The sequence below is a fragment of the Stomoxys calcitrans genome, chromosome 4, assembly GCF_963082655.1.
Source record: "Stomoxys calcitrans chromosome 4, idStoCalc2.1, whole genome shotgun sequence".
NCBI lineage: Eukaryota > Metazoa > Arthropoda > Insecta > Diptera > Muscidae > Stomoxys > Stomoxys calcitrans.
Window position 1 is genome coordinate 149,834,975 of NC_081555.1, and position 27,489 is coordinate 149,862,463.

Here is a 27,489-nt window from a genome sequence, read left to right on the forward strand (position 1 = left end):
CCCATCTTCGAACTTAACCTGCTTATGAACAAAGTTTCAGATCAATATCTCAATTTTTGAAGACTGTAGCGTGATTTCAACAGACAGACGGACGGACATGTCTAGATCGTCTTAGATTTTTACGCTGATCAAGAATATATATACTTTATAGGGTCGGAAATGGATATTTCGATGTGTTGCAAACGGATTGACAAAATGAATATACCCCCATCCTTCGGTGGTGGGTATAAAAATTTTATAGCCTATGTTTCCTTCCAGACCAACCTCCCCCTTACCCAAATTTTCTGAAACGCCAGATCTCGGAGATGGGTGGTGCGATTTAAGCAAAATGTTGTGTGCTCTCATGTAGTACCCTAAAAATTTGGTATCCAAATTTCGGATGGGGTACCTAGGGGGGCTGCCCCACCCTAAAACCTACCAAACATATATTTACACCAATCACGACAATATGAGACTCAAATGAAAGGTATTTAGGATAAGAAAACGTATCTGATGTCCAATTGTCGGACCAAGTGCTAGGGAGACCACCCCAAGCCCCAAAACACCCCTAAATCGGACATATTTACCGACCATGGCAATATGGGACTCAAATGAAAGGTATATGCGAATAGAATACGAATCTGATATCCAAATGTGGGACCACGTCTCGGGGGGTCCACCCCTTCCCCAAAACACCCCCCAAACTGGACTTATTTACTGACCATGGGAATATGGGGCTTAAATAAAAGGTATTTGAGTGTAGAATTCGAATCTTATATCCAAATATGGAAACAAGTGTTTGGGGGCCGCCTCTCACTGAAAACATCCCCCAAAGGGGACAAATTTACGACCATAGCAATATGAGGCTCAAATGAAAGGTCTTTGGGAGTAAAGCACTACTTTCACACCCACCAAGCTGCTCATGTTCGACGACTATGGAAATATGGGGCTCACCAAGCCCCTTGCTCACCAAGACAATTTGGATCTTAAAAAGAGTGGAACTTAATATTCATAGGTTTTAGGGCCAATACCCCAAACCGGACATATTTGCAGACTTTTGCAATAAGGAGATTAAATGAGATTAGAAAACGAATTTGATATCCAATTTTGAGGGCAATGGCAATATGGAATTCAAATAAATGATATATAGATATATAAGAATGGAGCACGTGGCTGATGAGAATATCGGGCTGAAATGAAGTATTTTAAGAATGGAGTACACCTTACATCCAAACTTAAATTCGTAGACCAATAAAGATCATATGGGATTCAGATAAAGGCTCTTATATTGTTAAACTCTTAAAAGGCACTTATATTGTTAAGTACAAGAAGGCGCAGCGGAGCGGGCCCGGATCAGCTAGTTTAATATATAAAAATAAGATAAGAACATATCGTTTGAAATTGTTCTTACTACGGCCATATAAGTGCAAATCCGGCAATAAATGTGTAAGGGAGCTAATATATCCAAATCTGAACCGATTTGATGAAACCTTGCAGATATGTTAAGATCTGTAACAAAACAATGCGTGCCAAATTTAGTGTAGATTGGTTGAAAATTGTAGCCACTACGGCCATTTAGGTGCAAATCGGGCGATATGTATACATCGGAGCTATATCCAAATCTAAACCGATTTTGATGAAATCTTGCAGGTAAGCTAAAATCAGTAACAGAACAATCTGTGTCAAATTTTGTGCAGATCGGTTGTAAATTGGGGTAACTACGGCCATAATAGAGCAAATCGGGCGATACATATATATGGGAGCTATATCTAAATCTGAACCGATTTTTATCAAAATCAATAGCGTTCGTCCATGAGCCAAAAAAGTGGCATATGAAAAATTTCGTGATGATTGGACAACAACAACGACCTGTACCATATACATAAATACATGGACTCACAGGCGGACGGACATGGCTAAATCGAATCAGAAAGTGATTCTGAGTCGATCGGTATACTTATCAATGGGTCTAGCCTTTCGCCTTCTTGGCGTTGCAAACAAATGCACACATCTATAATACCCTGTACCACAATGGCGGTGTAGGGTATAACAAATATTAAAAGCTTATTATATGGCTAATAGATAGGATATAATGCTCATACGCTCCCATATCCCATTTCTAATTAATATGAATCATACGCACAGGTGCCTGGTGACTTGCAGTTGTTATATGCACCACCACCATACAGTGTGAACGGGTAGAGCTATACACAAAATTTATCACCGCCAATGTTGAGCTATTTTCCAATAAATGTGTAAAATTTGGGGATCCTAGTAAGTCCAGAGGCCGATCCAAAATTAATCACCTTGAATATTTCAAATTTAGAATTGCTTGCCAAACAGTCAAATCGGTCGGCTTGATTTTTTCTGCAAGATAGAGCTTGTAAAGCCCAGAAAAAAGAATGCTAAATCTATCTCTAACGGTATATGAGATATTGGACGCATGACAATTTTTATACTCACCACCACAGGAAAGGGGGTATATTCATTAAGTCATTCTGTTTGCAACACATCGAAATATTGGGTTGCCCAAAAAGTAATTGCGGATTTTTTAAAAGAAAGTAAATGCATTTTTAATAAATCTTAGAATGAACTTTAATCAAATATACTTTTTTACACTTTTTTTCTAAAGCAAGCTAAAAGTAACATCTGATAACTGACAGAAGAAAGAATGCAATTACAGAGTCACAAGCAGTGAAAAAATTTGTCAACGCCGACTATATGAAAAATCGGCAATTACTTTTTGGACAACCCAATATCAATTACCGACCCTACAAAGTATATATATTTCGGATCGTCGTAAAGTTCTAAAACGATTTAAAGATGTCCATCCGTCCGTCTGTCATCATTACTCAACAGTCATTAAAAATTGAGATATTGGGCTGAAATTTAGTAAAAATACGTCTTTTTGCTGCACACAGGTTAAGTTCTTAAACGGGCTAAATCGGACCATAATTGGATATAACTGCTATATAGACCGATCTGCCGATAAAGGGTCTAAAGATCATAAAATCTTTATATATTACCAAATTTCACTGAAATTTGAGACAATGAGTTGTTTAAAGCCTCCCAACATCCGGCTCATATAATGTTCGGATAGGACTATACCTAGATATAGCTGCCACAAAGACCGATCTGCCGGTTAAGGGTCTAAGGCCCATAAAAACCGTATATATTACCCGATTTCGCTAATATTTAAAACCGCGAGATGTTCCTTACATCAGACCCAAATATGGTTCAAATCGGACTATATTTAGATATAGCTGCTATTTAGACAGATCTGCCGATAAAGGGTCTGATGGCCTTAAAAACTGCATTTATTACCCGATTTCGCTAAAATTTTATATAGTGAGTTGTTTTAAGCCTCCCGACATCCGATCCAAATATGGTTCAGGTCGGACTGTATTTAGATATAGCTGCGATATAGACCGATCTGTCGGTTAAGCCCCTTAAAATTTCCTTAGAGTCTAAGGCCCATAAAAGCTGCATTTATTACCCGATTTCGAAACTGTGAATTGATCTAAGTCTCCTAACATCATACCCAAGTAAAGTTCAGATCGGACCATATTTGGATATAGCTGCTATATAGACCGATCTGCCGATAAAGTGTCTGAAGCCCATAAAAGATTTACTTATTACATGATTTCGCAGAAATTTGAAACAACTCTCTGTCCGAAGCCTCCCGACATCCGACCCAGATATTATAGAGATCGCACTATATTTAGATATAGCTGTCATATAGACCGAAATGCTGATAAAGGGTCTGAGGCCCATAAAAGATTTATTTATTACCTTTATTTATTATCCGACTTTGATGAAATTTGGTACAATGAGTTGTGTTAGGTCCTTTGACATCCTCCATCAATTTGGAATAGATCAGTCCAGATTTGGATATGGCTGTTATATAGACCGATCTCTCAATTTAAGGTTTTGGGCCCATAAAAGGCGCATTTATTGTCCGATGTCGCCGAAATTTGGGACAGTGTAAGGCCCTTCAATATCCTCCCTCAATTTGTCCCAGACCGGTCCAGATATGGATTAGCTGCCATATAGACCCATCTCTCAATTTAAGGTTTTGGGCCCATATAAGGTGCATTTATTGTCCGATGTCGCCGAAATTTGGCACAGTGAGTTGTGTTAGGCCTTTCAACATTCTCCTTTAATTTGGCATATAGACCGATTTCTCGATTTAAGGTTTTGGGCCCATTAAAGACGCATCTATTGTCCGATGCCGCCTAAACTTCGGATAGTGAGTTGTGTTAAGCCCTTAAACGTTCCCCTTAAATGTGGCTCAGATCGGTCCAGATTTGGATATAGCTGCCATAAAGACCGATCTCTCGATGTAAGGTTTTGGGCCCTTTAAACACGCATTTATTGTCCGATGTCGCCGAAATTTGGGACAGTGAGTTGTGTTAGGCTCTTCGACATTGGTCTGAAACTTGGCTCAAATCGGTGAAGATTTGTATATAGCTGCCATATAGACCGATATTTCTACTTAAGGTTTTGGGCCCATTAAAGACGCATTTATTGTCCGATGTCGCCGAAATTCGGGACAGTGAGTTGTGTTAGGCTCTTCAACGTTCCCCTTAAATGTGACTCAGATCGGTCCAAAATTGGATATAGCTGCCATATAGACCGATATCTCATTTAAATGTCTTGGTCCCATAAAAGGTGGTGTTCTGTTACGACTTCCAACAACTGCGTCAAGTACGGTTCGAATTGGTCTATAACCTGATATACCTTCCATATAAACCGATCTCCCGATTTGACTTCTTGAGCCCTTACAAGCCGCAATTTTTGTACGATTTGGCTGAAATTTTGGAATGCGATGTTCTGTTATGACTTTCAACAACTCCAATTTAACTGAAATTGGGTATATAGGGTTTTGTTATGACTTTCAACAACCTGATATAGCTCCCTTATAAACCGATCTCCCGATTTGTCTTCTTGAGCCGTTACAAGCCGCAATTTTTGTCCGATTTGGCTGACATTTTGTATGTGGCGTTCTGTTATGACCTCCAACAACTTTGCCAAGTACTGTCCAAATCGGTCTATAACCTGATATAGCTCCCATATAAACCGATCTCCCGATTTGACTTCTTGAGCCCTTACAAGCCGCAATTTTTGTCCGATTTGGCTGAAATTTTGGAATGCGGTGTTCTGTTATGACTTTCAATAACTCCGATTTAACTGAAATTGGGTATATGGTGTTTTGTTATGATTTCCAACAACCTGATATAGCTCCCTTATAAACCGATCTCCCGATTTGTCTTCTTGATCCGTTACAAGCCGCAATTTTTGTCCGATTTGGCTTAAATTTTGACTTCCATCAACTGTCCGAATCGGCCTATATCCACGTATAGCTCCCACATAAACCGATATCCCAATTTGTCATCTTTAGCCCCTGGAAGCCGCAATTTACATCCGATTTAGTTAAAATTTTGCACATAGTGATCAGTTATGACTTCCAAAAAAAAATTTGCCAAATACGGTCCAAACCGGTCTATAACCCGATATAGCTCCCATATAAACCGGTCTCTCGATTATTGTCCTTCGGTTTCTAGAAACTTAAATTTTTGTTGGTTTGACATAAGTTTGGTATGTATTGGGTTGCCCAAAAAGTAATTGCATTATTTCTACTGTCAGTTATCAGCTGTTACTTTTAGCTTTAGAAAAAAAGTGTAAAAAAATCTCTTTAAAAAATCCGCAATTACTTTTTGGGCATAAAAGAATAAAATTTTGCCCTCCAAACTAAATTTAGTTTATATACATTTTTAACAGAATCCATGGTGGTGGGTTCCCAAGATTCGGCTCTGCCGAACTTAATGCCTTTTTACATGTTTCATCTCATTGGCGTACAACAAACTCACGGGCATCAACACCTTCATATAACACCAGCTCACATTCTCTTTGCTTATGAAATCAATTACCATAAAGTAACTGAAATTAATAATTTTCCATCAAACATCAAATTTTCATTGGCATGGCCTTAAACCGCAAATTTAATTATCAGAGCATAATGTCAAGCTTTCAAACGCCTAAAAGCCAACCATTCCGTGATGCATAGCCAATGCTTGACTTAGACGAAGAGGGCAAGAGAGGAAGAGCGAGATAGAGAGTGACTACATTTTAGTTTGATGTGATAAAACTTAAAATAACGCTTCATAAAATTAAATGGCAACAAAACAACGCACCGACCAACAAAAGTGTTTTTGGAGGTTGTGGTGGTGAAATGCATTTTCCTCGACTCTTCTTGTTGTAGCCCTTGTGTGTTAAAACAAAATTGAAAATGAAAACGATTTTATTAATTAAATTTATTACACTGTGGTCACATGCAATTAAACGTGGCGAATACAGTGTCATAGTAACGCAGTAGAGCAGTGTTGGAAGTCACCAAATAGTAGGAGAGCCCAACACACACACACACACACACACACTACCTCTTACTGCATACATTCATATTTTTTGTTGTTCTCACACTAATGGCCTATGAGCCGCAAGAGGTTATTAATGAAAAAGGCCATGGTTATTGTGTTTTCGATGATGGAGTTACCTTCTCCACATGGCTGGTATCTCTCTCTCTCTCTCTCTTTGGCTTATAAAACATCAAGTAGCCTTGTATGGGTGAAGGATGATGATGCTTTAGGACATCGCTAGGTGTGTGCGATTCTCAATGTTGGATTTTATATACACATACACGATGATGAGTATTGAGGTTTTAAAATAAATGCAATTTGTAAAAGCACTCAACGGGATAAAAGCCCTTTGACATCATTGAAAATTTTGATCAAATTATGAAGGTTTTGTATGTGCGGCCTGCTATCTGCAAGCGGATGCTACTATGATTTTTCCAACAAAGGCTTAAATTTATATAAGCTGAGATTTTTTCACCAGTTGCATTATTAACAGCAGGATGATATATTTTTGGGAACAAACAACATTGAGGACTAACAACGGGAAAGAGGTCACGAAAATTCATATATTTACTGATATAATTTGCAATATTGTGCATCAACAAAGTTATAATAGGGTAAACCTTTTTCAGCCAGGGTGAATGGAAGTTTTTCTAAAGAAAACCTTATTCAGCCAGGCTGAATTGAAGTTTTTCTAAAGAAAACCTTATTCAGCCAAGCTAAATTCAGCAAGGCTGAATTGAAGTTTTTCTAAAGAAAACCTTATTCAGCCAGGCTGAATTGAAGTTTTTCTAAAGAAGACCTTATTCAGCCAGGCTGAATTGAAGTTTTTCTAAAGAAAACCTTATTCAGCCAGGCTGAATTGAAGTTTTTCTAAAGAAAACCTTATTCAGCCAGGCTGAATTGAAGTTTTTCTAAAGAAAACCTTATTCAGCCAGGCTAAATTGAAGTTTTTCCAAAGAAAACCTTATTCAGCTAGGCTGAATTGAAGTTTTTCTAAAGAAAATCTTATTCAGCCAGGCTAAATTGAAGTTTTCCTAAAGAAAACCTTATTTAGCCAGGCTGAATTGAAGTTTTTCTAAAGAAAACCTTATTCAGCCAGGCTGAATTGAAGTTTTTCTAAAGAAAACCTTATTCAGCCAGGCTGAATTGAAGTTTTTCTAAAGAAAACCTTATTCAGCCACGCTGAATTGAAGTTTTTCCAAAGAAAACCTTATTCAGCCAGGCTGAATTGAAGTTTTTCTAAAGAAAACCTTATTCAGCCAGGCTAAATTGAAGTTTTTCCAAAGAAAACCTTATTCAGCCAGGCTGAATTAAAGTTTTTCTAAAGAAAACCTTATTCAGCCAGGCTGAATTGAAGTTTTTCTAAAGAAAACCTTATTCAGCCAGGCTGTATTGAAGTTTTTCTAAAGAAAACCTTATTCAGCCAGGCTGAATTAAAGTTTTTCTAAAGAAAACCTTATTCAGCCAGGCTGAATTAAAGTTTTTCTAAAGAAAACCTTATTCAGCCAGGCTGAATTAAAGTTTTTCTAAAGAAAACCTTATTCAGTTAGGCTGAATTGAAGTTTTTCTAAAGAAAACCTTATTCAGCCAGGCTGAATTAAAGTTTTTCTAAAGAAAACCTTATTCAGCCAGGCTGAATTAAAGTTTTTCTAAAGAAAACCTTATTCAGCCAGGCTGAATTAAAGTTTTTCTAAAGAAAACCTTATTCAGCCAGGCTGAATTAAAGTTTTTCTAAAGAAAACCTTATTCAGCCAGGCTGAATTGAAGTTTTTCTAAAGAAAACCTTATTCAGCCAGGTTGAATTGAAGTTTTTCTAAAGAAAACCTTATTCAGCCAGGCTGAATTGAAGTTTTTCTAAAGAAAACCTTATTCAGCCAGGTTGAATTGAAGTTTTTCCAAAGAAAACCTTATTCAGCCAGGCTGAATTGAAGTTTTTCTAAAGAAAACCTTATTCAGCCAGGCTGAATTAAAGTTTTTCTAAAGAAAACCTTATTCAGCCAGGCTGAATTAAAGTTTTTCTAAAGAAAACCTTATTCAGCCAGGCTGAATTAAAGTTTTTCAAAAGAAAACCTTATTCAGCCAGGCTGAATTAAAGTTTTTTTAAAGAAAACCTTATTCAGCCAGGCTGAATTAAAGTTTTTCTAAAGAAAACCTTATTCAGCCAGGCTGAATTAAAGTTTTTCTAAAGAAAACCTTATTCAGCCAGGCTGAATTAAAGTTTTTCTAAAGAAAACCTTATTCAGCCAGGCTGAATTAAAGTTTTTCTAAAGAAAACCTTATTCAGCCAGGCTGAATTAAAGTTTTTCTAAAGAAAACCTTATTCAGCCAGGCTGAATTGAAGTATTTCTAAAGAAAACCTTATTCAGCCAGGCTGAATTGAAGTTTTTCTAAGAAAACCTTTTTCAGCCAGGCTGAATTGAAATATTTCCAAAGAAAACCTTATTCAGCCAGGCTGAATTGAAGTTTTTCTAAAGAAAACCTTATTTAGCCAGGCTGAATTGAAGTTTTTCTAAAGAAAACCTTATTCAGCCAGGCTGAATTGAAGTTTTTCTAAAGAAAACCTTATTCAGCCAGGCTGAATTGAAGTTTTTCTAAAGAAAACCTTATTCAGCCAGGCTGAATTGAAGTTTTTCTAAAGAAAACCTTAAATTCGGCTAAGCTTAGCCTACCTAAAGGTTATGCAAAACTCTTCCTTTAAGAAAATAATTTTTACATATTTTTTATTTTCTGTCAACGACAAAATCAAGTTTAAAGTTCATTATCATCCCATAGAAACCAAACAAAAAAGTTGACCTCATCATGACATTTCACAAATTCCTAGACTGGTTAAAATTTCCAACACAGTGTGATTAGTTGAGATAAAGCAAAGCTACAACAACACGAATGGAATCTATAACAACAACATAAGTATAAACCAATAGTTTGTTTTAATAAACAAACTTTGTTCGCTCTAACCGATATCGACAACCCCAAAGTGTCATCTGCACAAAACCGCGCCAAGACCAACAACATCACCTTCTAACCCCGTTAGGGGGTTGCCCCCAAATTCCCGAATACACACACACACACACAATCATACCCTTTTATACATTTATATGTAAACTACCATAGCGGAATTGTTGTCTAAAACGATGGCAAGCGAAGTGAGAGAAAAAGTCATCTAACCTTTTCAACGATAACGACCTTCTGAATTTTAACACACAATACAATCCTTAACAATCCTTGGCAATCCGTAGCAATCCTGATAGAAGTCTCTCTCACTCTAAAGCTGTATGTTCTTCTACTCCTCCTTCTCCTTCAATGAACAACAATCGATGAGTTTTTATGGTTGTTGGTCTTGTTGCTTTATATTGGCTTAGCGACAGAAACTACAACAACAACAACGACACAGCAGCCTTCATTGGTGACACCCAGCATAGAAAGACAGAAGAAAAAAAAGTTGACAACAAAGTTAAGGGAAAAGTCTTCAATATCTCGTTCACAACGAGTTAGGAGGGACGTATGTAAAGACAAGGAAAATTTAAAACATGCAAAACAGTGTAAAAATCGGCCGTGCCCAACTTTGGATACCCCACCATTATGGATGAATAAACCATCCTCTTCTATAACAACTCCAATACCATATCCATAGCAATATGCAAACAGTGGCTGGATCATATTCATTCAGGTCCCGAGAACTCTTATACAAGTCTCTGTTTCAGCGAAATCGGGCAACAAATACGCTTTGTATGGAATTAAGACCCTAAATTAAAAGATCGATCTATAAGGCAGCTACATCTAAGTATAGTCTGATGTGGACCATACGGTGGTCAGATGACGAGAGGCTTAATATAAGTCACTGTGTCAAATTCCAGCTAAATCGGGAAATAAATGAAGATTTTATGGGCTTAAAACCCTTAATCGGCGGATCAGTCGATATCGCAGCGGATATCGGGAGGATTTAATCAAATCACTATTTAAAATGTCAGATAAATCGAATAATAATTGTGGCTTTTAAGGGCTCAAGACCCTAAATCGAGAGATAGGTCTAAATGGCTGCTATATCTGAATATATTCCAAGCTGAACTATATTTGGATCGGATACCGGGAGGCTAAGCACAACTCACTGTTTCAAATTTTAGCGAAATCGGATAATAATTGGTGGTTTTATGGGCTTAAGACCCTCAATCCCCAGATCGGGCTATATCTAAATATTGTCCGATCTGGACCATATTTATAGTGATGACGGAAAGATTAAAGCAACTCACTGTTCCAAAATTCAGCGAAATCGGATACTAAATGCATCTTTTATTGACTTAAGGCCCTTAATCGGCAGATCGGTCCATATCGCGGGTATATCAGAACCGACCTGAACAATATTTGAGTCAGATATGGGTAGTCTTTAATCAACTCACTATTTGAAATGTCAGCTAAACAAATTGCGGCTTTTTTGGCTTAAGACCCTAAATCAGCAGATCAGTCTATATGACAGCTATATCTTAAGGTGGTCCAATTTGAACCATATTTAATTCGGATGTCTGGAGGCTTAAAACAAGTCACTGTTTCTAATTTAATCGAAATTGGTTAAGAATGCGCTTGTTACGGGTTGAAGACCATAAACCGTCATTTCGAAATTTGGTCCGACATGTGCCATATTCAGTTTGAATATCGGGGCCCCCCGTACAACTTCTTGTTTCAAATTTCAGCTAAATCGGAAATGCGGTTTTAATCGCCTTAAGACTCTAAATCGTCAGATCGGTCTATATGTCAGCTATATACAAACATAGTCCGATTTGCCCCATTCAAGAACTTAACCGGAGTATAAGAGGGTTGCCTCTTATATTTCGGGACTGGAGAACCCTTGTGTTACAATTTGCCAACTGACAGCTTTATCAAAAAGCTCCCATCCTCGGTGGTGGGTATAAAAAAAAGATTTTACGATCAAAAAGCGGGCTAAGTTCGGCCGAGCCGAATCTTATATAACCTCTACCATGGATCGCATTTGTCGTGATCTATGCCCGGTATCTCTTTATAGGCAAACAAAAGATAATCGATTAGAATTCATTCATTGCTATTATTCATTCGTAGTCAAAGCAGAACACTTAGAGCAAAATTTCAACCAAATGTAAGAAGATTGGCGCCCTCTAGAGGCCCTAGAAGTTAATATACGAGATCGGTTTATGTGGTTATGAACCGATTTGCGCTACACTTGACACAGTTGTTGAAATCAAAATAAAACACCTTGTGCAAGGTTTCCGCCAAATCGGATAAGAAGTGCACTGCTAGAGGTTGAAGAAGTTAACTGGGTCCAAGATCGGTTCATATGGCAGACAAGCTGAACAGGGCCCGCCCCACTGCGCCCTCTTTAACTCTCTAATATCTCAGCCGCCATCCGATATCTTAAAATTATATAACCCATGTTTTCTTGTTTTGATTCTACGGAACAAACAAACAAACCGAGTCCCATATTTAGTCATGATGGGTCATATGCCCATTTGGGGCTTTTTTGGGGGGTCTGGTGACCCCCTACACTGCGACCTGATTTTATATCTCAGATTCGTTATCTACTCCCGAATGCGTTTTATTTAAGCCTCATATTGATATGGACGACCAATCTGTGTGATTTTAGATATTTTGGGGTTGGGCGACTTCCTGGGTACATGGTCCCAATATTTAATACCATATTCGTATTCTACTCTTCAATACCTTTCATTTGATATCCATATTGTCTTTATGGGTCCACTTTGATTTTGGGTGGTGTTTTGGGGTAACGAAGAGGGTCCTCCCCCTTCCGATATCAGCAAATTATAAAGCATATTTCTTCTTCCTGACTTTATTCGTAATCTACTCCCGAATGCCTATCATTTGAGTCCCATATTGCCATGCTCGTGCAATGAACCTATTTAAGGGGGTTTTGGAGTTGGGGCGGCCCCCCAGTAATTTGGACCCAATTCTTAATACGAAATTTGTATTCTACTCCTGAATACCTTTCATTTGAATCCTGATCGGTACACTTTTATTTTTGGATGGTACTTTTGGTGTAAGGGGAAGGGTCCGGCCCCCTTCCCAAGATCGGGTAATATGGCAGCTATATCAGATTAAAGACCGATTTGAACCATACTCGGCACTGTTGTTGGATATCATAACAAAACACGTCGTGCAAAATTTCATTCCAATCGGATAAGATTTGCGCCCTCTAGAGGTTCAAGAACTCAAGACCCAAGATCGGGTAAAATGGCAGCTATATCAGATTAAATACCGATTTGAACCATACTCGGCACAGTTGTTGAATATCAGAACAAAACACGTAGTGCAAAATTTCAGCCAAATCGGATAACAATTGCGCCATCTAGAGGTTCAAGAACTCAAGACCCAAGATCGGGTAATATGGCAGCTATATCAGATTAAAGACCGATTTGATCTGTACTTGGCATAGTTGTTGGATATCATAACAAAACACGTCGTGCAAAATTTCGTTCCAATCGGATAAGAACTGCGCCCTCTAGAGGCTCAAGAAGTCAAGATGCAAAATCGCTTTATATGGCAGCTATATCAAAACATGGACCGATATGGCCCATTTACAATCCCAACCGGCCTACACTTCTAAGAAATATTTGTACAAAATATCAAGTGGCTGGCTTCATGGCTAGATCGACATAAAACATCACGACGATCAAGAATTTATATACTTTATGGGGTCTCAGACGAATATTTCGAATAGTTACAAACAAAATGACGAAATTAGTATACCCCCATCCTATGGTGGAGGGTCCTAGTGGTGTTCAATGCAGGCACCTGGCGCGTTGGCCTAATCCTGCAGGGCTCTTAACCCCGGGTGAATATAATGCGTCCACCAACGCCCCCACACATAGCCTAAGCTATGCATGGGTACCAATTCGAGTTCACATTGTCTGCACCTGTTTTACCCCTTGGTTAGGGGCGGAGCACTATCTAAAACTCCTTCCGATCTATGGGCCACTGCACCCGGTTGCAATGCAACTCCACATCGAGCTTGCGCTCTACCCGCGATTTGGGTCCAAACCACAGCCACCACGTTACTCCCCACTAGGGCCTCATCATAGTCGGGCTGGAATAGAAATTCCAGGGGCCCCCGACTCCCGTGGTACCAGATTAAGGACTCCGGTCAGATCTCGTAGCCGAAGCTACTACCAGTTGAACCCCAAACGGTTCCGGACTGGTCACGGCAAAAGCCATTTCCCCAAAACCCCCACCACCACAAAGATCAAAACATGGTCGCCAACAAAACGGACTAAAACCAATACGGACTTAAAAACTGACAAAATACCCAAACACGGACGTAAACACGGACGAAAACCCTTTACGGACAGAAGCAGACAATCCCCCAGACGGACATGACGGACAAAACGAAGGGACAAGAACAGACACTTCCCACTACGGACAAAAACGGACGAGCACACAAAAAGCGGGCAAACTTCAAGAGCCAAACCATCGGACGACCCCGCCAAAGGCCTATCACCGCCCACCTGACATCCTCCTCCTATCAAACACCGCCCTCGCAAAGGTGGCCAACCTCGCAAACGTCCCAGAGTCCAACAAGGCCCTGCTCAAATCCCACTCCCCCTCTGCATAGGATATACCCATGGCACCTAAGTCCCTGATGTCCGAATAATAGGGGCACTCAGTCAGTAAGTGCACCACGTCCTCAACCACACCCCCGCACCTATGGTGGAGGGTGTAAAAAAAAAAAGTCTATAGGCATTAAATCGCACGATCTAGGTGGCAAATTGACCGGTGCCGAACGTGAAACAAAATGTTGAACGAACACGCCTCTCAATTAGTCCATTGTTACGCGTGCTGTGTAGCATGTGGCACCGCCTTTTTGAAACCTCATGTCATGCAAGTCAAGCTCTTGCATTTTGCGCAAAAAAAGTTGGGTATTATCTCACGATAGCGCTCACCATTCACAGTTACGTTACGATTCGCATCATCATTGCAGAAGTACGGTCCAATGATGCCACCAGCCCATAAACCGCACCAAACTGTGACTTTTTCTGGATCTATTGATAGCTCTTGCAATGTTTCTGGATGATCTGCAATGCAAAATCGACAATTTTGCTTATTTACGTCCCTATTGAGTCATAAATGAGTTTAGCCCATAAAATGGATGGAGAGCGCGATTAAACACGAAACGTTCGTGAGCTGTTTAAACCAGTGTTGCCAAAAAGATTATAGCTAAAAAATCACCCCTTTATTGGGTCTCAGAGCAATATTTCGATGTATTACAATCAGAATGATGAAATTAGGAGTGTATAACAAGATTTGCATCCTTTGTACATTTCCCTTCATTAATATTTCACCCTCGTTTAATGGCAATAACATGTGGATATATGTTTATGGGGTGGTGCTTATGTGTGGTTAAGAAAAACTTTTTCGATTACATGCTCATAAAAAGTTTCTTATTATACCATTGGACAACACCCACACATTTGCCACTTTAACACTCACATACACAGCTATGTAAGCACAAAACACAATGTTTCACAAACACTGTATATATATGTGTGTGTATGTGTGCTAGTAGAGTAGTTAGCCTCTAACACATGTGTTTCATCATCATCATGGTTGCTGATGTCCTCAAGATGGGTTGATGCTTTGGCCATGATAAAAAAGGACATCACCCAGACACTAACAAAAGGGGACAGTTGAGTTTTTTTTTTCTTTTTTTGTTTTGTTAATATACACACATACACATGCACATACTCAGAGCTTAACCATAAATGACAATATAACAACAAAGCCATAAACAAGCAATAAAATTGTAAAGAATAACTGGAAAAAAAAAAACACCAAGGACCTAAGACCTTGGAATCGTTGGCTTCCACAGTACACCCCCCTTGCTTAACCCCTGAACGTAATTTCCTCTTGTTCTACATGACATGAAAGATGATGGTAATCATCTTAAATGGTTTTGGGCTTTCGTTGCTTTTATATGACCTTCTGTTTCTTAAGGTTTCTTTTTTCTTTACTTGCAAAAGGAAATGAAGGGAAGTGAGGCCTGGCGAGCATGAAGTCCTTCTAAAGTCCCTTAAATTTTTATAAGGAATTTTGATTTGGGTGTTAACCCCTCTTAGCGTGTGTGTGTTAAGCTAAGCTTTATAAGCTTTTATGTAACTAATCAATTGATTTCCGTTTCCTTTAACAGACATCCTTTTGTCGGCTGCGTCCTTTTGTTTTTATTTAATTTTCATATTATTCACAGCATTGTTGTAGTTGTTGGTTATTTTTCTTTTTTGTTCTTTGTTTTTTGATGAAGATTTTCCTTCCTAGCGCTTTTTTGGGGAAAGCTTGGAATTTTTTTATGCAAATACTTTGACACACGTTTCCTCTTTGCCTTTTTTCTATTTTTTTTACCCAACATTTATTATTGCTGCTCATGTGGCTGTGATAATTTGGCCTCCGCATCACAACTGTAGTCTTCCAATGGACCATACATGTTGTTATTGGTAACAGGATATCAATATTGCCTACATGAGAATCAATATTCAAACAAGTGCAAACACTCACACACAGACACTCACATGCACCACATTTCCAAAGGAACTCAAAACGAGGAGAGCAACAAAAACAATATCAACCTCTCCTCTATATCACCCCTCGCATACATACTCACAAATAGAACATCCGAATTATAAAAACAAAAATTATACAAAAAACAAATTGAAGCACGTCATGCAAATGTTTACACATCATCACCGTTTATTCTGATATCTCTCAAATGTTAACATCCATAGATTCGATTCACACACTACAACATGAGTAGTTTTTTTTTTCTCTTTCCACGACCATACTCGTACTGTGTGGAAGATAAAAGTCAACATCTAGTCTGCAGTGGCTGAGGTTGGGCAAATGAGGCCCTCCACAAAGTTGTTGCTACAGAACTCTAACAGACTTTGATTCCCCAAAAGGTTTAAAAAATAGAAATCATACAACAAATTTCGGTGAAAACTTTCTGAAGGTAATCCATCGGCACCTATTGCCACATTACTGTCAACTCATACTGGGTAGGAAATATTTACTACATATTTACATGAGGTACTGTGCTAGCTGGTGCGGGGATTTCCTTGTGTACGCATAGAATTACTTTTGATACCCACCACCGAAGAATACACGATTTTGTCATTCCGTTTGCAACACATCGAAATATCCATTTCCGACCCTATAAAGTATATAAATTCTTGATCAGCTGAAAAATCTAAGACGATCTACCCATGGCCGTCGGTCTGTCTGTTGAAATCACGCTACAGTATTTGTTTGTTTGTTTAAGATATTGGTGGCGTTTTTGGGGTATGGGGAAGGGTCCGCCTCCACCTGATATCTAATAGTGATATAGTCTATGTTTCCTTCCAGACAAACGTACACAATCTACGAAAATTTTAAGAAAACCGGTTCAGTCAAATATCATTTAGTCATAATGCGTCTAATGGCGTTTTTGAGGGGTGGCGTTACCCCCTATACTTCGATCCGATTTTCTATGCCAGATTCGAAATCTACTCCTGAATACCTTTCATTTGAGCCCCATATTGAAATGAACGTCCAATATGTCTGTTTATGGGAGTTTTGCGGTTGGGGCGGACCGATGGGTACTTAGAATCAAATTTTAGTACCATATTCGTATTCTACTCTCCAATACCTTTCATTTGATACCTATATTGTCCCGATCGGTTCATTTTTGATTTTGGGTTGTGTTTTTGGCATAAGGGGGAGGGTTGGTCCCCCTTCCGATACCGAAAAATTATATAGCCTATGTTTCCTTACAGACCAACCTACACAACATGGAAAAGTTTCGAGAAAATCGGTTCTGCCGTTTTTCAGTCTACACGGAACAAACAAACCGAGTCCCATATATCCGTGATTGGTTAATGTGCCCATTTTGGGCGTTTTTGTGGGGGTGGGGTGGAGTCTATACTTGTTCCGTATAGACTCTAAAAAGGCTGAACCGATTACCTTGAAATTGTGTAGGTTGGTCTGGAAGGAAACATAGGCTATATAATTTTTGATATCGGGAGGGGGGGCGGACCCTCCCCCTCACCCCAAAAGTACTCCCAAAAATAAAAGTGGATCGATCGGGACAATATGGGAATCAAATGAAAGGTATTCAAGAGAAGAGTACGAATTTCATACTTAAAGTTGGGTCCAAGTACCCGGGGTGCCGCCCCAGCCCCAAAACCCCCTAAAATAGGTTTACTTGACGATCATGACAATATGGGACTCAAATGAAAGTTATTCGGGAGTAAAGTACGAATATGGTCAGAAAGTAGGAATAGGCTTTATAATTTATTGATAACGAAAGGGGCGGACCCTCCACCGTTACCCCCAAAAACACCACCCAAAATCAAAAGTGGACCGATAAGGACATTATGGGTATCAAATGAAATTTATGCGGAAGTCGATCACGAATCTGGAATACAAATTTATGTCGAATATAGGGGATCACCCCATCCCCAACAAAAACGCCCAAAAATGGCTACATTAACCAATCACAGATATATGGGACTCGGTTTGTTTATTCCGTGTAGACTGATAAACGGCAGAACCGATTTTCTCGAAATTTTTCCATATTGTGTAGGTTGGTCTGGAAAGAAACATAGGCTATATAATTTTTCGGTATCGGAAGGGGGACGGACCCTCCCCCTTATGCCAAAAACACAACCCAAAATCAAAAATGAACCGATCGGCACAATATAGGTAACAAATGAAAGGTATTGGAGAGTAGAATACGAATATGGTATTAAAATTTGAGTCTAAGTACCCATCGGGCCGCCCCAACCCCAAAACTTCCGCAAACAGACATATTGGACGTTCATTTCAATATGGGGTTTAAATGAAAATATTCGGTTGTAGATTTCGAATCTGGTATACAAAATCAGATCGAAGTATAGGGATTCACGCCGCCCCTCAAAAACGCCATTAGACCCATTATGACTATATGATACTAGGTTGAACCGATTTTCTTAAAATTGTCAAAGATTGTGTACTTTTGTCTGGAAGGAAACATATAGGCTATATAATTTTTAGATATTGGGTGGAGGCGGACCCGCCCCCTTACCCCAAAAACGCCACCCATATCCGATGGGCGCTACAAGGGTATCAAATGAAAGGTATTGGAGACTAGAAAACGAATATGGTATTTAAAATTTGGGTCCAAGTATCTAGCGGTCCCCCCAAACCCCAAAACTTCTCTAACCAGATATATTCGAAGTTCTTGTCAATATGGGACTCAAATGAAAAGTATTAGGCAGTAGATTACAAATAAGGCATGAAACATTAGGTCCAAGTAATAGGAGGTCGCCCACCCCCAAATGGGCATATTAGCCGACCATGGCTATATGCGAATCAAATTAAAGGTATTAGGGAGTAGATTTCGAATACGACATTAAAATTTGCGTTCAAGTCTAGGTGGCACTTTTCCTCCCAAAGATTCGTCAAATGGGTTATTTGACCCATTAAGACAATATGGGACTCAAATGAAAGGTATTTAAGAGTAGAAAACTAATTTGATATCCAATTTCGGTGCCAAGGGGTACGCCCTAAAGCACCCCCTAAACTGAACTTAAAGAACGAATTTGATATCTATTTTCAGTGCAAAGTGCCGGTGGCCGCCCCATCCCTATAGCATCCTCCAAACGGTTCATATTTACCGGCCATGGCAATATGGGGCTCAAATTAAAGAGATTTGGAAGTACAGCACAAATTTGGTATCCATATTTGAGTCGAAATGTCTGAGGTGCCATCCCTCCCCTAATGAGAACATTACCATAAGGAAGATTTACCACCAGGAACCGAGAAGGGGCACATCAGACATCAATGAGTGCTTTTCGATTCAAGTCTAAATTCAATGATAAGAGACCCTTTTTTATAGCCGAGTACGTACGGCGTCCCGCAGTGTACCTCTTTGGGGAACATTTTTTGAATGACTATGCATGACATTGTACCTCGCAAATGTCGCCAACATTAAGAGGGGATAAACACAGCTTTGTCCGATGTACTCACCAGGATTGGAACGCGTTCAGCGTCATAGGCTACAATGGCACGAATTCGATATCCACATTCAGGGCGCAGTGTCCCCACCCTAAAAAGACATTAGAGAGTTAGAGAAGGCGCAGCGGAGCGGGCCCGGTTCGGCTAGTACCCCCATATAGACCGATCCGCCGATTTAGAGTTTTATGCCCATAAAAGCCACATTTATTATCCGATTTTGCTGAAGTTTGAGACTGTGAGTTGTGCTTGGCCAACCGACAACCTTCTTCTATTTGGCCCAGATCAGTCCAGATTTGGATATAGCTGCCATATAGACCGATCTCTCGATTTAAGGTTTTGGGCCCATAAAAGGCGCATTTATTGTCCCATTTCGCCAAAATTAGGGACAGTGAGTTATGTTAAGCCCCTCGACATACTTCTGCAATATGGCACAGATCGGTTCATATCTGGATATAGCTACCATATATACCGATCTCTCGATTTAAGGTTTTGGACCCATAAAAGCTACATTTATTATCCGATGTCGCTGAGTTAAGTCAGTGAGTTAAGTTAAGCTCCTCGACATACTTCTGCAATATGGCAGAGATCGGTTCAGATTTGGATATAGCTGTCATATAGACCGATCTCTCGATTTAAGGTTTTGAGCCCATAAAAGGCGCATTTATTGTCCGCTGTCGCCGAAATTTGGAACAGTGAGTTCCGTTAGACCCTTCGACATTATTCTTCAATTTGGCCCAGATCAATTCAGATTTGAATATAGCTGCCATATAGACTGATCTCTCGATTTAAGCTTTTGGACCCATAAAAGGCGTATTTATTGTCCGATTTGGCCGAAATTTGGGACAGTGAGTTAAGTTAAGCCTCTCGACAACTTTGTGCAATTTGGTTCATATCGGTCCATATTTGGATATAGCTGCCATATGTACCGATCTCTCGATTTAAGGTTTTGGACCCATAAAAGCCACATTTATTATCCGATTTCGCCGAAATTAGGGGCAGCGAAATAAGTTAAGCTCCTCGAAATATTTCTGCAATATGGCTGAGATCGGTCCATATTTGGATATAGCTGCCATATATACCGATCTCTCAATTTAGGGTCTTAGGCCTATAAAAGGCGCATTTATTGTCTGCTGTCGTCGAAATTTGGGACAGTGAGTTAAGGTATGCTCCTCGACATATTTTTGCAATTTGGACTAGATCGATCAAGATTTGCATATAGCTGCCATATAGACCGATCTCTCGATTTAAAGTTTTGGGCCAATAAAAGGCACATTTATTGTCCGATGTTGCTGAAATTTGGGACAGTGAGTTGTGTTAGGCCCTTCGATAACCTTTTTCAATTTGGCTCAGATCGGTCTAGATTTGAATATAGCTGCTATATAGACCGATCTCTGCATTTAAGGTTTTGGTCCCATAAAAAGCGCATTTAGAGTCCGATGTCGCTGAAATTTGAGACAGTGAGTTGTGTAATGCTCTTCAACATTCGTCTTAAATTTGGGCCAAATCGGTGCAGATTTGGATATAACTGCCACATAGACCGATATCTCGATTTAAAATATTGGCCCCATAAAAGACGCATTTATAATCCGACTTCACTGAAATTTGACACATTGACTTATGTTAGGCTTCTCGACATTCGTGTCGTATATGATTCAGATCTGTCTATATTTGGATATGGATACCAAAAAGACCAATATTTTCTTATACACTATTGAACAATGACTTGCACTTATTAGTAGTTGGTCCAAATCGGAATATATATAAGGTATGCGTTTTCAACGGATTTTGACGAAAGGTGGTTTACATATATAATCGAGGCGGTGGGTATCCAAAGGTCGGCCCGGCCGAACTTAACTCCTTTTTACTTGTTTCTTTTGATCAACCCTATGTCCCCTATTTAAGCATTACATTGCGTTAGAGAAGATAGTTAAGGATCGAAGAGGCGAAAAAGGGAGTAGTGTTTATTGACATTTCGATGATGATCAAGAAAAACAACAGAAATTTTCATCGGCAATAATTCCTTCTTAATGTTGAAGTTATAAGCCATTTCTAAACTTGTCCTTCTCCTTAAAGAGGTGTAATACTGACCCATTCCCTTCGGACTCGTCTCATTGATAGTGAGAAGTTTGTATTTGCTTAAACTGCATCAGGCCACCCCCGTAGCCAAGTTGTGAGCGTTCTCGGATAATATCACAATGGCCTACATTAGTCAAAGTGAGACTATGTAGAACAAGGACTAACACTCTAACCTAACCTTTCCAGACCTAAAATTTGAAGCTATACCTCATCAACTCCAATTGTTCAAACTGGCCCCCCATCTAACTGTAAGCCTTGACATTACGGTTGATTTTTCACAAAATCCCTTTATAGGGTATTCAACATAGCCATCCATATTCACGCATACGCAAATGCTGAGTACTCATATTTGCAGATACACTCTCTCCGACCACATGCATAGCTGTTGGAGTAAAGGTTGAGTGTGTATGTGGTCTATCAAGCCTATGGTGAATGTGATTGTATGTATGTATGTGTATTTGTCATGACCCATGATATTTATTTATGTGTGGGTGGTATGACTATATTACTTATTAGAGATTATTTGGGTTAGAGGGGAGACCCTAAAACATCACCAACCTCTTACCCCCTCTACATTGTAAGATAGAGAGCGATTGGTTTGCAGTTACAGTTTCCTGCTGCCGTTCGATAGCTCATACTGGCACATCCTTTTGATGTTTTGTTGTACTTTATTAGAATTTTATATTGGTAGGACCTGTTTTTTGTTTTTATTACTACCAACTACCTCCCACCAAGCAACCAACTAAAATGCTGCAAAGACTAGCCAAAACGAAGTTTGTGTACCCACCATCATCAATGCTCAGACAAAACTATTAAGGAGGAACATCTTGGATCATATTTGTGAATAAAACAAAGACTTCCATAATATCTGATTTGAAAATATCTGAACGAAACTAATGCTTAAAATGGTACTATTTGGGCTCCAAGAAGTACTAAAAGTACTGAAAAATGTTTTTTATCCCATATAAAACGATCTCCCGATTTGACTTCTTGAGCCCTTACAAGCCGTCATTTTTGTCCGATTTTGCTGAAATTTAGCATGTAATGTTCCGAATCGGTCTATAACCTGATATAGCTGCCATATAGACCGATCTGCCGATTTAGGGTCTCAGGCCCATAAAAGCCACATTTATTATCCGATTTTGCTGAAATTTGGGGCAGTGAGTTGTCTTAAGCCTTTCGGCATCCCTCATCAATTTGGCCCAGATCGGTACAGATTTGGATATAGCTGCCATATAGACCGATCTGCCGATTTAGGGTCTTAGGCCCATAAAAGCCAGATTTATTCTCCGATTTTGGTGAAATTTGGTACAGTGAGTTTTGTGAGGCCCTTCGACATCCTTCATCAATTTGGCTCAGATCGGTCCAGATTTGGATATAGCTGCCATATAGACCGATCTGCCGATTTAGGGTCTTAGGCGCATAATGCCACATGGATTATTCGATTTTTCTGAAATTTGGGACAGTAAGATGTATTAGGCTCTTCGACATTTGTCTGCAACTTGGTCCAAATCGGTCCGGATTTGGATATAGCTGCCATATAGACCGATATCTCGATTATAAGTCTTGGCCCAATAAAAGGCACATTATAATCCGATTCGGATTCCTTCCTATATTATCCGATTTCTCTATTTGACTTCATGGGCATTTGACAGAAATTTTCCATTTAGTATTATTTTCTGACATCCAATATGTTTATAATCGCCAAGAAACTGATTATATCTCCCATATAATTTTATCTCCCGATTCTACTTTCTAAGTTTTTTAGAGGTTGATTGGTTCCCAGATATTTAGACCTCTGGCAAATACCCCAAATACCTTCCACTTGAGTTCATTATCATGCATATATACTGAGTGCTCGATATGTTCTCGCGGCGATCGGTCTTTTGGACCGGAACGAGCTTGCTCTCCTAAAGGAGCTAGACGAGGATCGCTTCCACATATAGACATGTGGCTACAACAACAACATTATCTACCGATCATATTCCTTCGGGAGATTTTTTAGGGCAGGATGGACCTTCGAACACTTTGCAACAAACTATTGATGACAGCCTTATATTCTACTCCCTTATGTCTTTCCTTTTATTCCCATTATGAACATAGATATGTTGCAAGCACCATGACCAAACTGCTATACCCTCTCATTGCAGTGGAGCACAACATAAAAAAAAGCAACACAATTTCCTTTTTCCCGAATATTTCATACATTTGTAGAAATTTTGTATTGTATGGTTTTCATATTTCGGACATGGTTGGTATAAGGGATGTTTCAGTGCTTTTTTATGGCGGTTTTACAACAAAAAAGGGATTTTTATTAAAATCACTCAAAATCCTATGAAATTGTTTCGACACATAGTCCATGGTTTTTTTGCTTGATTCATTTTTGCATATTTTGTTAGGATGTGTGATGTTGTGTTGTTCTTAGGGCCTGACCCATAACCGCATATTGATTTCCGTTTGACTTCACTTCACAGTATGGGTAATGAAAAGTTTTATTTAGATTTGATATGGTTTTTAATAAACATTCAACATTCGACTATCAAAACAATATACGACTATGGGCATAGATAATAGTTGGGGATTAAAATTTGCCTTTTGCTGCCGACATGCTCTCCCCGTGAATGTGTGTTGCATAAAATCCCAAGTCCCATACAACTATCTCTTGATTGGATTGTTTTATTGGCTACATGCTGAATTGAATCAATGTTAGAAATTAAAATGCATGAAAGGGAATATGAGAGATCAGTTTGAATTCATAGAGGATTTTTTTTTTTTTAAATGTGAGTATGAACAATTACATTTTGTAATTTAAATGGCAATGAGATGCTATTCGTTGAAAATTTAATCTAATTTTTGCTCTTTTCATTAAAATTGATATTTTATTGAAATCATATGGAAATCCTATTAAAATATTTGCAAACAGAAATAAAATAAAAAAATTAAAGAATATTAAACAAAATAAAATAAAATAAAATAAAATAAAATAAAATAAAATAAAATAAAATAAAATAAAATAAAATAAAATAAAATAAAATAAAATAAAACAAAATAAAATAAAATTAAATAAAATAAAATAAAATAAAATAAAATAAAATAAAATAAAATAAAATAAAATAAAATAAAATAAAATAAAATAAAATAAAATAAAATAAAAATAAATAAAATAAAATAAAATAAAATAAAATAAAATAAAATAAAATAAAAAATTAAAATAAACTAAAATAAAATAAAATAAAATAAAAAATAAAATAAAAATAAAAAATTAGAATAAATTAAAAGTGTGCTAAGTTTGGCCAGGCCGAATCTTATGTACCCTCCACCATGGATCGCATTTGTCGAGTTCTTTTCCCGGCGTCTGTTTTTAGGCAAACAAAGTAAAGGAAAGGATAAAATATAATAATTGCTATGCTATTGAAGCTATATGAAGTTATGGTCAGATTCGGACCATAATGGAATGAATTTTGGAGACCATAGTAGAAGCCATTGTGTAAATTTTCAGCGAAATCGAATAAGAACTGCGCCCTTTAGGGGCTCAAATAGTAAAATATGGAGGTCGTTTTATAGGGGAGCTGTATTAGGCGATAGACCGATTCAGACCATATTTGACTAGTATGTTGAAGGTCATGTTGTACAAATTTCACCCAAATCAGATAATAATTGCGCCCTGTAAAAGCTCAAGAAGTCAAGATCCCAGATCGGTTAAATGGCAGCTATATCAGGTTATGTACCGATTTGAAACATACTTTGCATAGTTGTTGAAATTCATAACGAAACACATCATGCAAATTTTCAGCGAAATCGGATAGGATTTGCGCCTTCTAAAGTCTTAAGAAGTCAAGATCTCAGATCGGATTACATGGCAGCTATTGTATATCAGGTTATCACCCATATTTGGCACAGTTGTTGAAAATCATAAGAAAACATCTCGTGCAAAATTTCAGCCAAAACGGATAAAAATTGCGTCCTCTAGTGGCTCAAGAAGTTCAGATTCAAGATCGATTTATAAGGAAGCTATATCAGGTTATGGACCGATTTGAACCATACTTAGCATAGTTGTTGGATATCACAACAAAACACGTCGTGCAAAATTTCATTCCAATCGAATAAGAATTGCGCACTATAGAGGCTCAAGACGTCAAGACCCAAGATCGGTTTATATGGCAGCTATATCAATTTATGGATCGATTTGAACCATACTTAGCATAGTTATTGGAAGTCATACCAAAACACGTCGTGCAAAATTTCGGTCAAATCGAACTAAAATTGCGCCCTCTAGAAGTCAAGACCCAAGATCGGTTTATATGGCAGCTATATCAGAACATGGACCGATATGACCCATTTACAACCCCAGCCGACCCACACCTAAAAGAAATATTTGTGCAAAATTTCAAGCGGCTAGCTTTATTCCTTCAAAAGTTTGCGTGCTTTTGACAGACTGACAGACGGACGGACGGACATGGCTAGATCGACATAAAATATCATGACGATCAAGAATATATATATTTTATGGGGTCTGGGATGAATATTTCGAGGAGTTACAAACAGAATGACGAAATTAGCATACCCCCATCCTATGGTGGAGGGTATAAAAACAAGCTGGACGGGGCCCGATCCGCTACGCATTCTTTCCAGGCGCGGTCAGGAAAAAAAGTCCTTTTTGGGGGTGCTACTACGGTCTTTCAGATATTTCCGCCCATGTTGATACTCTACTCCCAAAAATCTTTCATTTGAGCCCTTTATTGCAATGGTCGGTAAATTTTTCTGGTATGGTGGTGTTAAAATAGTAAACCAAATTTCTATTTTTGAGTTATTATAAATAAACTAAATTTCGCGTAAATCACCCCACCCATCTCCGAGATCTAGCGTTTTTGAAAATGGGTAAGGGGAGGGTGTGCCCATTAAAGTTTGAATGTTAAATTTAATTCATTTTCTTGGTTTTGGTGGTGGATTGGAGTAGCCAAAACCTTTGCCCTGAAAGTGGATAAAAGATTCATACCCTACTCCCAAAAACCACATTTGAGCTACATATTGCTCAAATATGGTATATATGTGTAACTCAGGAGGAGTGTATGAGATGAGTCATCCCTGAAACACTTGGCCATAAAACAGATTTGATTTGAATCTCTTTTTGCCATAACCCGCAAATACGTCCAGTTTGAGGAGTAAGCAGGGTGGGGCGTCAACCCACGCACTAAGCTCTAAAAAAATATCAGCATCGTGCTCTACTGTTAAACTCATTTTATTTGGGATACCACATATTTATAGATCCGCTGCATCTCCTGTGTCTATCCCAATTTGAAGTAAAAAGTGTACTCTTCTATCAAAGACCTTTTATTGCTGTCTTATTCTATCGTGATCGGCCTTCATTTGCCCATTCATTTGCCCATTTCAGGATTGCCCTCTTTCACGTCCTTTCATTTCAATACAATATATTCTTGGTCGACCTACATGACAGTTTGTCGGTCGGCCCTACATGACAAGAGGGTCGGTCCCCCTGACGCTAAGACCCAAAAGACAATTTATTTGAGTCCTTTAATGTCGAGATCTACATGTCCGACTGAACGGCATGGCATTTCTAGATTCTGTCCTAAATGTGTATATAAAATTCGTGGCCAACTCTCAAAAATCTTTAATTTTATACCCATTTTGTGACATAGGACACTCAAGCACGTTTTGGGATTTATCGGGGTTGGAGAGGCCCCCTAGACACCTTGAACCAAATTCTTATAGCAAATGTGCACTCAACTTCCAAACACCTTTCATTTTATACCCATATTGTCCCAATCGGTAAATTTGTCCTATTGAGGGGGTGAGGTAGCCCTTCAGACACCAAGGAATACTTTTTTGTGTCAGAATTGTACTCTACTTTTAAATACCTTTCATTTGATACCCATATTGCCCAAAGCGGTAAACGTGTACTGTTGGGTGTTGTTTTTGGGGTCGAGGGTCACTTTCAATCTTTCAGTCAAATTGAGTAATAATTGCGCCCACAAGAGACTCATAAAATCAAATTGGGAGA